Raw genomic sequence first — 13,261 nt, 5'->3', positions numbered from 1 at the left:
CTCAGCCGCCGCTTCCTCCACTGAAGAATTGAAATCAATTCCAGAGTTGTCTACTTCCTGGAGTCGTGAGGATCAAATGATATAATATGTATAAATTACTGATGTTAACTACATATGACAGTTTTCTGCTTTTCAAATTCTTTCCTGTGGAAGCTGGACTATCATTAATATGCAATATATATTATAATTAAAATATTATATATATACACACATACAGTGGATAGCATGCAGCCTAGTACCACTTGAGTGTGAAATACCTCTTAAGCGTATGTGGCCCACTTATCTGCTTATCCAGGGTTCAGGATAGTATTCCCTGTGAATGCAGAAGTGGTACTTGTCTGGTTTGTATTCTTTCCTCAGACTGCTGTAGATAGCATAAAGCAAAAGTAGATCAGCTCATTTAACTGCTTTTCTGAGTTCTGATTACTTTGGGAGACTCTGAAGGGAGGTCCCATTTCCTTGCCTTTTTCAGCTTCTGGTAGCCTCTTACATTCCTTGGCTTGTGGCTCCTTCATTTTAAAAGCACATCACTTCAATCCCTGCTTCCGTAATCATATCACCTTCTCTTCCGTAGTCAAATCCGTCTGCTTTCATCTTAGTGGGGGCACTTGTGTTTATACTTAGGTCCCATCTAGATAATCCAGAATAATCTCTCCATCTCAAGATCCTTAGCTTAATTACAAATTCCCTTTTGATGTATAAGGAAACATTCATAGGTTCTGGGAATTAGAGCTTGGATGTTTTGGGGGTGCATTATTTAGCTTGCCACAAAGGGTATAAAGAAGGGTAAAACATATCCTATCCTAGTGCAGCTTAAAGTCTAGTAGGATATGCTGTAAGAGGAAAAAAAAAAAAGACTTCTGGATTGCTGTGAAAAGACCCTTCTAAGTTACCATAGGTTGGTACTTCAGCTTTTCCCCTGGAAAACAGAAGAGGTAAATGAATATTCCTGTGATAATGTGGATACAAAGCCTGAATTAACCCCTTAGAAGAGTGAAATTTCTTTATATTCTAATCTTCTACCTTAAAAATTCATATGAGTATTGCATTCAATTTCATAATATTTGTGTTTGATACTATTTTGAACTATTACCACATCATAACATTGCTGTTCTACGGAGATAGACAGTTTATTTTGTGACTTCTTATAATAGCCAGTTTACTATGGTCATAGGTGTGTCCCCTAGTTTAGAAGCATGACCTCAGATGATGGGGATTTATTATAAGGAAGCCATTTATGCAACTAAATACGCTGAGTCTCATTGCTCCTAAGGCTAGAATATGCACTAGGCTTCATGGAGAACTGGACTGATAGTCCCTCACGATTGATATCCTCTAGTCCCCCCAGCAAGGAGATAGTAGCTCTGATGACTTCAGTTTTTTGTTGTATCTTCAGAAGAAGGTAATAATCTGTTGCTCTCATGTCTGGCTGGAATTAATAATTCTCAGGAGACAGAATCTGATGAGTTGGGTTTGTTACCATCCCACCCAGTACAGATATGTTGGAATAAGATAAAATACGAAAGAACCCAGCTTCAAGTAGGCATTCAGTATATAAGAACTACTCTGTAACAGTCTCTGTGCTTTTTGCATGGAGATGGAAGGGTAAAGGGCAAGGAGAAGCACATGTGGGACATTTCTGTGGGCCAGGCCTAGAAGTGACCTACATTGCTTTTTCTCAGGTTCTTTTGGCTAAAACTCTGTCACATAGCCACACCTAACCAGTCTAGTTGTGTGCCTACGCTAGTGATCTGCTGATGAGTTAGCAGTCTGCTACAATGGGCAATACCTGTAGCCAACTTGTTAAGACGTCCTCAACCCTTAGTTTCCAGCCTTTAGTTTCTTCACCCTGTGAACTCTGTTGGTGTCCAAATGCCTCTAGACAAACCTATTACACAAATTTCTTTTTTTGCTGGCTCCATACCTTTGCCATCATCAGGTCCACAAGAAAAAGTCTCACATCCTTTGCTCTATAAATAACAATGCAGTGCGATGCACCCATTTGTCCTTGTTCTGTTTGAGCAGGTATCCAGCCACAGTATCTTGGACTTTTCCAGGCATGGCTCCTGTATCAGCAGTCTACAGGGTACCAGATCAAGGTCTGAGTTTGACTGTAATGGCCTATATGGGAAAAGAATCTAAAAAAGAGTGGATATATGTGAACAGATTCACTTTGCTGTACAGCATGAAGTAACACAACATTGTAAATCAACTCTACTCCAATAAAAAATAATAATTTTAAAAAAGAAATTTTAAAAAAAGGTCTGAGTTTGAACCACTGTCGTGCATGGTAAAGTGGGCCCAAGGAAAACATTCTGTAATATTTTTCCACAAATAACTTATTCCAAAAAAATTCTTTATCAGCTTCTTTAGTGCTTTTATTCCCTCAAAGTGGTGTCAAGCTAATGATTACAAGACTAGTTTTAGGCCGTCTTCTTTACAAGTCCAATGTGGGTGGTCCACCACCTAACTTAGGGCTGTGAGGGTATAGTACACAGTTTATAGCTACAACATTTTAATTTTTGTGCACTTAAGGTACAGTTTATTAGGTGTTTTCTTGATAATTAATTACATAACTGATAATCCAAACCTAAGCTATTTCACTTATTTGTTAAATGTTCCTATTTGGTTCACCAGCCTTCTCTGTTCCTTGGCTGGGTAGTAATTCAGGTGAAATAGATACAGAGGAATGAACATTTAAAAATTTTTTTTAAATAAATTTATTTATTTATTTTTGGCTGTGTTGGGTCTTTGTTGCTGCACACGGGCTTTCTCTAGTTGCGGCGAGCGGGGGCTACTCTTGTTGTGGTGCGTGGGCTTCTCATTGTGGTGGCTTCTCTTGTTGTGTAGCACGGGCTCTAGGCGCGCGGGCTTCAGTAGTTGTGGCACGCGGGCTCTAGAGCGCAGGCTCAGTAGTTGTGGCATACGGGCTCTAGAGCGCAGGCTTAGTAGTTGTGGCTCACGGGCTCTAGAGTGCAGGCTCAGTAGTTGTGGTGCACGGGCTTAGTTGCTCCGTGGCATGTGGGATCTTCCCGGACCAGGGCTCGAACCCCTGTCCCCTGCATTGGCAGGTGGATTCTTAACCACTGCACCACCAGGGAAGTCCTAGAGGAATGAACATTTTAATTTTATTTATTTATTTATTCATTTATTTTATTTATTTATTGGCTGTGTTGGGTCTTCATTGCTGCGTGCAGGCTTTCTCTAGTTGCGGCAAGTGGGGGCTACTCTTCCTTGTGGTGCACAGGCTTCTCATTGAGGTGGCTTCTCTTGTTGCAGAGCACGGGCTCTAGGCGCACGGGCTTCAGTAGTTGTGGCTCGCGGGCTCTAGAGCGCAGGCTCAGTAGTTGTGGCGCATGAGCTTAGTTGCTCTGTGGCATGTGAGATCTTCCCGGACGAGGGCTTGAACCCATGTCCCCTGCATTGGCAGGCGGATTCCTAACCCCTGCGCCGCCAGGGATGTCCTGGAATGAACAATTTTAAAAACTATCTTTGAAACAGATAATCTCTGGGAAGCTAGCATTTAAGTGATTGAGATGTATGGTAGTTAGAAGTGATTTTTTTTTTTACTTCCTGAAAAATAGTATTATTATAGGGTTACGTTATTTCACATTTATGCATTTAAAATTGGATTCAGTTACCTTGTTTTGTGTGTGTGTGTGTGTGTGTGTGTGTGTGTGTGTAAGTAACTCCCTATCACTTAGCTTTAAATGCAGATTTTTCTTGGGTTCCAAGTTCATTTTGGCTGAATTAACTTGTTCATCATTTCAGCTAGATAACTTGTACATCATACAATAATGAGATTTTTAGCAAATCTCGTTACATTTTAACGACCATAAAACTTCATTATGTTTTCTACTGTATATTTTCCAAATGTTCTTGGCTGTGAAACAACTTGAAAAGTATAAAGCTTAAAATTGTGGCAGCATGATGTAATAGAAGAAGCACTTGGAGTCAGAAGGTATATCTAGACCATGCACAATATTTAACTTTTCTGAGCTTAAGTTTCATATTTGTAAAATAAGAATAATAGTACTTCTCCTACTTTACTCGGAGTTGTGAGAAACAGACGAAATAACATACTATAGTCCTTTGAAAAATGTAATTCTTTCATAAACAAAATATAAGGTTATATTAAGTATCTGTTATACCTTAAAAGGTTCAAGTTTAGCATGAATTCTATTGTGAAATCCACTTGTTCAAGTGATTTTTTTTTTTTAAGTTTTTTGCTGCTTCATAAGATGACTGGACCAAAAAATGATAAAAATCCTTTCTATCAAGTCTTTTAAATTAATATTAGTGTTAATTAATATTATTTTCCCAATTTCATTCCTTTGGTGTGCTAACAGTACAATTTCATAGGAAAATTAAAAGAAACCTCTTCTTCCAAAGACTAATAACTTTTCCTGATAGTGTAGATTAGTTTACCATATCAGTTAATATATTTCTTTTGCATGTTCCTTTGTATTAGTATGTATGCTGAGGTAAGTGATGGCTCCATTCTCTTTGTGGACATTCATCCTGATCATTAGTACTTTTTATTGGCCTAAAAAAAAAAGAATTTCACCATTCCTTGAATTGCAATGGAGCTAGTGGTTAAGAGCACAGATCCTTAAACCTGATGACCTGAGTTGAATACTGGCTCCAATTATAACTACTTTGTAGGCTGTTAGGATTAAATGAGTAAATATTTGTGAAGTGCTTAAAACAGTGCCTGACAAACACTATTAAATAAATTCCTTCCTTAATGATTTTATTCAATATCATTCATCAAGTATTAATGTGAAATAATAGCTAAAAGAGAAAAAGCTCTAGGGGATGGCTTATATTTTAAATTATATCTTGTAGCTGATATTTTAAGTCTCTAAGCCTATAAATACTTGGAAATTTACACATCCATTCAACTAAAATTTGCACTGGATTTCACATCATTGATATTACCACTGTCTTAAAAAACTTTGTTAAGGCCTTCCACATATTTATGCTTTAAATATTTTAACTTTATGTTGCTTGGTTGTATGAAGTCATTTTGATTAGTGCAAATAAGAATTATAACAGGACTTCACATTTGAATGGCCATTTAAGAATGCTTTGTAAAATATTTCCTTTATATCATTTGAGAGGCAGTATAAGAAAGTATTTAAGAGTGTGGGCTCTGAAACCAGTTTTGAGTTCCAATCCCTGCTATGCATTTGTGAGCAAAGTGACCTCTGGCATATCACCTACCTTTTCTAAGCTTTACTTCCTAATTATAAAATGGGAGAAGTAAGTGTACCTACTTTGTAGGGCTGTCTGGAAGGTTAAATGAGATATAATGCATATAAGGCATTTAGAACAGTGCCTGGATTATAACAAAAGTTCAGTATGTCTTAGTTGCTGTTAATGTCACTGATGCATACAAAAGTATCAGTAAACAGAACAAGTGGAAATGTGAGGCAACCAAGATTCAGATTGGATCTGTAATTTACTGAAGGTCACATGCAAAAAAAAAAAGTAAGCCTCCTTACTTCTAGTGCAGATCTTTTCCCATAAAAATACTGCCTTCATTTCCACCTTTAACACCTTTCAGCTCACTCATATTGACTAGGTCCATCTCAGAGACATGTTTCATTTTCCATTGTGTTTCCAATTCTTGGCTGCTTGCTAGAGTATTTTTATCTTGGTTCTAATTCTGTCAGACTGCTTCCCTTTCTTCATGAATCCTTCAGCCCTGTATTACTCAGACCTAAAGTTGTTAGCATGCATGACAGGCATCTATTTTCAAGAAAGGAAGAAAGAATAGATACTGAAGCTAAATTTTCCATAGTGGTTAGTTTTTGTTGTTGTTGTTTTTTAATTAATTAATTATTTAATTTTTGGCTGTGTTGGGTCTTCGTTGCTGTGCGCGGGCTTTCTCTAGTTGCAGTGAGCGGGGGTTACTCTTCATTGCGGTGCGCGGGCTTCTCACTGTGGTGGCTTCTCTTGTTGTGGTGCTTAGGCTCTAGGCACGCGGGCTTCAGTAGTTGTGACGCGCGGGCTCTAGAGCGCAGGCTCAGTAGTCATGGCGCACGGACTTAGTTGTTCCGCGGCATGTGGGATCTTCCCGGACCAGGGCTCGAACCTCTGTCCCCTGCATTGGCAGGCGGATTCTTAACAACTGCGCCACTGTGATTTCATTAGCCTATCATTAATTTGTATTTAATGTAGCACTGAATTATTTTTGCAGAGCTATTTTATTCTTTCCAAACTTTCCCTTCCCCTGCCCCCACCCCCCACCCTGAGGTTGTAAAGTCAAATTGAAGTTATTTCTTAGGAACTAAGAAGGGAGCCTGCAAATCACACAAATACCCTGAGCCATTCTAAAAATAGGAAGAATACAATTTTATGAATCATTGGGTTATTTTTTTAAATCTTGAAAGATTATAATGTGGATGTATCTTTTTGGCATCAAAAGCATGTTTATATCATATAAGCAAAGCACATAGTATTTAGTGCATTATACTGGAATTTTGAGTTAGTTTGATCCCGTAAAGTATTTTGTGAAAGAAGAGTTGCATTTTGAACATACTGGTCTGAAATTTGGGTTTGTAGATCTAGTTATTAAATTGCATTCAAACCATCAGGTGTTTGCTGAATACTTTCTGCCTATAGGGTACTGTGTAAGATGGTAAGGTGATGTTCCCAAATCCTAGCCCTTTCCTTAGCTTCCTCAGTTATGCCTTCCTGGTGCTTTCTATGATGTTAGGAGGTTGAGTGAATTTACCTCTAAACTGTGGTTATGGATGTTTTATCAATAGTGATAATATTATTACTATCTAATTTCTCTACAAAAGGGATAGCTGCTTCTAAAGCTTGGTCTGTGTGTGTGTGTGTGTGTGTGTGTGTGTGTGTTTCCTGTCTTTGTCATTGTTTTACATCTATGTGTAGTTCCTTATCTTTGCCTCCTGCCTGCCTCTATTGAGTGTGTTATGTGTGTGTTTATATTTTTATACTCCTCTCATGGGAAGTAGCATTTCGTGAGGTAAGCTGTGGAGTTAGTCTCAGGCTGGTGGAGGATTGATATTAGAGAATTGGAAAATATGGTTCCTGTCCTTAAGAAGTTTATACTTTATACTGGAGAAAGAAGCAAATATAAATATATAAAACATATAACTAGAGATAAATAACACTTTAGTATATTTGGTATATGCTTGCTAAATGAGTAACAGTTGATATTTTGGCATTCAGAGGGAGTAGAAACTCACTTTAGGCTGAGTTAAGAAAGATTTTGTAGTACTGGTAGAATTTGAGCTATATCTTGAAGCATGGGTATTATCTAGATAACTCAAGAAAATGATGTAGGATTCTTGGAGAGAGTAGCAACTCTTTTTGCAGTTGTATTGTGGGGAAAATATTTTGCCTAGCCTATTAAAGTATTGATGAGTCTGGGCTTGCTATAAAATATAGTGTGTAATTCACATGTTCAAACATCTGCAGTTCATGCAGAAACAACAAAAGAATGTATGTCAGACTTTATAAAAATTAAGTGTTTCGTTTTATGTACTTAAGAAATGTTTGTGAAATCTATATTTGCTTTTATTTCTGATATACTGTCAATATTTTTTACAACATGAAGTTGGCTTCTAAGAATAAAACTCTCACGTGATATTTCTCGTGTGGGAAGTAAGAATTTTTCCCGTTCTTGACATCTTTGGCCAGGAATCAGATGTTAAGTCAAGTGTTTCCTGTCATGCTCTGTATCAGGCACAGTGGAGGTTATTGCAGTTGCAGGCGAGAGGTAATGGAAAACAGGAGGATAGTGGCAGGACAAACAGTGAGGAGATGGATGTAAAGGGCGATTTTCAAGGTAGGCTTTATTAGCTAGGGGAGTCTTGTCGTTTGCCTCCCTTTAATGAAAGGTAATTCTGAGATTTTGAGCCTTGGTGACTGAGAAGATTGTGCAGTTAACAGAGATGAAGAGTATATGTTTGAGTTACATTTTGAGTATATTTAATTTGAAGTTTTGGCAGCACGTTCAGGGGTAGAGGTCTAGGCAGACATTAGAAATATAGGATTGGAATTTTGAAGAGAGACCAGGGTTGAGGATAAAATCTAGGAGTTCACATAGAGGTAGGAATTTATATTGCCAGGTGAAGAGGAAAAAACAACTTAAGAAAATCTCAGTTATCCTGGGTGACAGTGGAAATTTATTCTGTTTAGAGACTTTGTAATTAAGTCCTGAATGATGTTTTTTGTCATTCTCTAATTTTTGCACCTGTTGCTTGATGGCGGTAGTCATCAGTGCCATGAACAAAGAAGGCAAGTATTAAAAAAGAATTTGGTAGCTTAAGTCTTCATGTTTAGTAAAGTTAAACTTGACGGTACATTATTTCCAGTCCTTTTTATCCTTCACATCAGATCTATACAGTAAGCGTGGAATTTTTTTTTCCTCTTAATATCCGGCTTTTGTAGCATGGTTCAAGAATTATGCCTTTTGTTGGTTATTTCTCTAATATCAGGATCTTTCACTGTGTTCAGAGGAAAGGAAATGAGTTTAGAACTTAACTAGATTCTGATCTTCCCGTGATATGGCACAAAGTGGTTAAGAGAACTGGTCTGTCCTATTGAATCTTTACACGAATATAAAGCTATAAATATTTATGTTTAAGGGTTTTTACCACTGTTTTGATTTCTATTTCAATAGATCCCTTTTGGATACTCACCTAATTTGGAGTAATAAATAGTGAATCTGTACTTCAAAATGTAAAAGAAGATATCTTTAACTATCAATTTATAAATATTTATAAACTGTTGCCTTTTGTATGAGAGATATGTGGACATGATTATAAGCTCTCCAGTATTAGGAAGCCTCATTCTGGCTTAACCTTATTTCAGGCACTGGTTAACAGTGGAAATTAAAAGAATTATTAGTATGTTAAAGTGTTAAAGCATCTTTCTGTTTGGTGACTTTTGGGGAGAACATTTCATACTGTGAATTCACCGTAGAAGTATCTAGTCTGCTTGTCTCCCTGCCCCCCTCCCCCCCAGTGTATATATTCAGTTTGGTGTCAGTTATCATGGTTAACAGCATGGGGGATATGTATATATATATATGTAAAATCTAATAGGTTATTCTTCAAGTTTATCGTTTGACACTTGCATTTCTTTGAAGTTCTCTGTGCTGGCACTTCTTGGTCTTTCGGGCCAGGCATCATTCTGAGCACTTAACATGTAGTAATTAGTTTATATCTTATAACAACCCTGTTAGGTTGGAACTGTTAACCTCTGTTTAAAGAATAGGAAGCTGAAACACATAGCTAGTGAAGACCAGAATTTTTTTTTTTAACATCTTTATTGGACTATAATTGCTTTACAATGGTGTGTTAGTTTCTGCTTTATAACAAAGGGAATCAGCTATACATATACATATATCCCCATATCCCCTCCCTCTTGCGTCTCCCTCCCATCCTCCCTATCCCACCCCTCTAGGTGGTCACAAAGCACAGAGCTGATCTCCCTGTGCTATGCAGCTGGTGAAGCCAGAATTTGAACCCTGACAGTCTGGCGGTATACCCATTCTCTTAACTACTGTGCAATACCTATTTCTCTAAGCCTCAGTTTCCTCACCTAAACAGCAATAATAAAAAGATTATCTTTTAGGGTTATTGGTAGGGTTAAATGAAGCAATGCATGTGAAGAGACTGATACAGGAACCTAGTTATTAATGATCAGTTAATACTAGCTGTCTATTGTTTGGTCACTTTTCTGAGGTTCTTCGGGTTCTTTTTTTTTCTTTGTCTCCTTTATAGTTTTTAGTTTTCCTCTGCCCATTCCTTTAACTGGTGTTTCAGGGTTCTATTTTTTTTTTTTTCCTAATTTATATTTATTTATTTATGTATGCATATATGTATGTATGTATGGCGGCATTGGGTCTTCATTTCTCCGCGTGTGCTTTCTCTAGCTGCGGCGAGCGGGGACTACTCTTTGCTGCGGTGCATGGGCTTCTCATTGCGGTGGCCTCTCTTGTTGTGGAGCATGGGCTCTAGGGCCTGCAGGCTTCAGTAGTTGTGGCTCGCAGGCTCTAGAGTGCAGGCTCAGTAGTTGTGGCGCACGGGCTTAGTTGCTCCGCGGCATGTGGGATCTTCCCAGACCAGGGCTCGAACCCGTGTCCCCTGCATTGGCAGGCGGATTCTTAACCACTGCGCCACCAGGGAAGCCCTCAGGATTCCATTCTTGACCTGTTGTTTTATATCATTCTGTATAATTCCCCTTCAGGAGTTTCATCCAATTCCCTAGTTTTTAACTACTGCCTATTTCCTATAGTCTGATGACCCAGTTTTATACTTTCCTCCTGAGCTGTAAACTTATGTATCCAAATGTCTATTTTACATCCTCCCTTGGCTACCCCCATATGTCCCTCCAGCCTGATGTGGATAAAACTGTAAAAGGATTTTAATCTAAAATGGAATTGAAGGATATGGAATGGAGAATCTCACACTTGTCCTCTCAGAACAATGAAACTTAAAGACTGAGAGACTGATTTCCCATAAATGCCTGATTTACAAAAGAGTGAAACTTAACCTCTGACCAATGAATCTCTCCCTGTCTTTGAGCCAGTGAACCCTCTGCATGGCTCCTAGTTGGACCCTCCCCTTTTGCACTCCTTGCCCATAAATGCAACCCAACCTAAACCTTCAGTGGACTCACCTGTAGCTTACTGCAGCATGCGTGTCCCGAACTGCAGTATCTCTGCTACTCCAGGATAAACTCGATTTTCAGTAACTCGAGTTTGCCTCAGCTTACCTCTTTTCTTTTAGGTTGACATTACATGGTGTCATAAGTGATCTGAAGGCGCCAACCACTTGAACTTCCGGGATCAAGTGAGGTTCCTGCACTTGAGTCCTTTGCACTGTTTGCTTCTGTGAGTCGCTGTAACTTTCAGTTTGGTAAGTCTCCTCTTAGATCTCAAGCTACCTCCTTTTGGTTGAGCTGTCTTATTTTATTCAAAATCTAGATAAAGACAGATTGTCTTTCTGGTAAGTACTCTTTTGTTTCTGATAATTTTATCTAGTCATCTGAATGTACTAAAGGTGGCCTCCCCCTTGGGGAATCCTAGCCAGTTTTATGTTAAAAAAATTATGGTCCTTCCTCATGTGCATGTTTGACTAAATAGACCAATCTTACAAAGGATAACATAGAACTCCAATTGTCATTTTGTGGAACCTTTGATCTCCCCAAACTTGTTTTCTTTGAACTAAGTTAGAAGACCATGGCTACAATATTAAGCAATCTGAGTGGGATTGTTATTTTAATTGGTATCTAGAGGCTACTAAACATTCAGGATTCTAAAATTGCCTCCTTATTGTTTCTACATTAACTGAAGCAAATAAACAACCAAAGATGGATAAAAAAGTTCCAGAGCCCTTTTCCTCAGTGCTAACCGAGGTCCTTTCTAACCCCACTGTTCCACCTCCTCTGTATCCCTCCTTGCCCCTTCCTGAGTCTCTCCTCTGTCTGAATTTACTTTCGTTCCTCACCAAACTGAGCCCATTAAGATCTTCTTTTTCAAAATGAGACCTTCTGAGCATCCTACTAAAAACTGCCCTAGATTTCCTACGCCCCATGGACAAAGACCAAAATTAGGGCTGTAATTAAGGATTTCCCCAAGGTAACTGAGGATCCCCATACATATGCTGAGGAATTCAGTATTGTAACCCCAGCCTACCAACGTAGTCTCTCTGGTCTCTATTAATTAGTTCATTTGCTTGTTGGAGAATGTCAGGCCCCACAATGGATTAAAACTGCAGGTTGGGGAAACCCTGAACAACTTCTAGGGTGTAAGCTAAACCAACCAGTAGTCCTTTTATATGGTAACCTCATCGTATAGCCAAAAGGCTGCACAGAACAATCCCTAGAGCCTTCCCCAAACCTGTGGACTGGAATAAAACTCAGGTATGCATCCAAAAGCCTGCCGAATCCTTCCATGACTATTACAACAAACTCCAAATTGTTTTCAAAGAAAATTCTGGACTCCCCATAGATGTTGAGTCCACTCAGGTGGCTTTTTTTTTTTAAAAAAAACGGTATTTTTTTTTTTTTAACTAATTTATTTATTTTATTTATTTTTGGCTGTGTTGGGTCTTCGTTGCTGTGCGCAGGCTTTCTCTAGTTGCGGCGAGCGGGGGATACTCTTCGTTGCGGTGCGCGGGCTTCTCATTGCGGTGGCTTCTCTTGTTGTGAAGCATGGGCTCTAGGCGCGCGGGCTTCAGTAGCTGTGGCTCACGGGCTCAGTAGTTGTGGCTCTCGGGCTCTAGAGCGCAGGCTCAGTGGTTGTGGCGCAGGGGCTTAGTTGCTCCACGGTATGTGGGATCTTCCCGGACCAGGGCTCGAACCCATGTCCCCTGCATTGGCAGGCTGATTCTTAACCACTGTGCCACCAGAGAAGTCCCCACTCAGGTGGCTTTTAATTCCATGTGTATAGATGGCCTGCACAAGAACTTATCCTTGTTGGTCAAAAGAACCTGTATAGAATGGGAGACAGTGTTCACCCCTGACCTTGTCAATCTGGCTAATAAATTAGCTCACATCATAGAAGGTGACTCTAGAAAAAAGACAACTAAGATTTTGAATCTACAACACCAATGGATAGAAACTCCAAAGCAAATCCATCCTACAGGACTATGTCATTATTATAAAAAACCTGACCATGGAAAAAGGATCGCTACAAATTGAAATCCAAATAGTCACAACCTTCTAAGAACCCATGGCCAAACCCACCCCCAGTGATGGGACTCCAAGGACACACAGGGACTGTTCCTTGTTCTGCCATTAAATAGACTGGAGGAAACTACTCATACAGATGAGGGACAAATTCCTTACAGTTTAAAAAAAAAAAAAAAATTTATTTATTTGTTTGTTTATTTATTTATTGCTGCGTTGGGTCTTCATTGCTGTGCGCGGGCTTTCTCTAGTTGCGGCAAGCTGGGGCTACTCTTTGTTGCCATGCGCGAGCTTTTCATTGTGGTGGCTTCTCTTGTTGTGGACCATGGGCTGTAGGTACACAGGCTTCAGTAGTTGTGGCGCACGGGCTTAGATGCTCTGTGGCATGTGGAATCTTCCCAGACCAGGGCTCGAACCCGTGTCCCCTGCATTGGCAGGCAGATTCTTAACCACTGCGCCACCAGGAAAGTCCCTCCTTACAGTATTAATTGACACAGGAGCTACTCTTACAAGTGCTGAACCCCACTACAATTAAACAGTCCCTTTCTTGGAGTAATATGTATGTTCAAATAGTGGGAGTCTT

The 13,261-nt window shown here is 39.3% G+C and overlaps 1 protein-coding gene across 5 annotated transcripts in view; it reads left to right on the top strand.

The window, feature by feature from the left end:
• WDR89 (WD repeat domain 89) overlaps positions 1 to 13,261 on the top strand; it is a 35,314-nt gene that overhangs the window by 928 nt on the left and 21,125 nt on the right. For 4 of the 5 annotated variants that reach the window (XR_009501153.1, XR_009501151.1, XR_009501152.1 and 1 more), the window contains exon 2: positions 10,776 to 10,904. The exons of the other annotated variant lie outside the window; for it this stretch is intronic. The gene's annotated coding sequence lies outside the window, so the exon portion shown is untranslated. The remainder of the gene's footprint in view (positions 1 to 10,775; positions 10,905 to 13,261) is intronic. 5 annotated transcript variants of the gene reach the window in all.

The sequence above is a fragment of the Balaenoptera ricei genome, chromosome 2, assembly GCF_028023285.1.
Source record: "Balaenoptera ricei isolate mBalRic1 chromosome 2, mBalRic1.hap2, whole genome shotgun sequence".
Classification (NCBI taxonomy): domain Eukaryota; kingdom Metazoa; phylum Chordata; class Mammalia; order Artiodactyla; family Balaenopteridae; genus Balaenoptera; species Balaenoptera ricei.
Note: the sequence above shows the minus strand (reverse complement) of the source record. Positions and strands in the feature narration are given on the sequence as shown.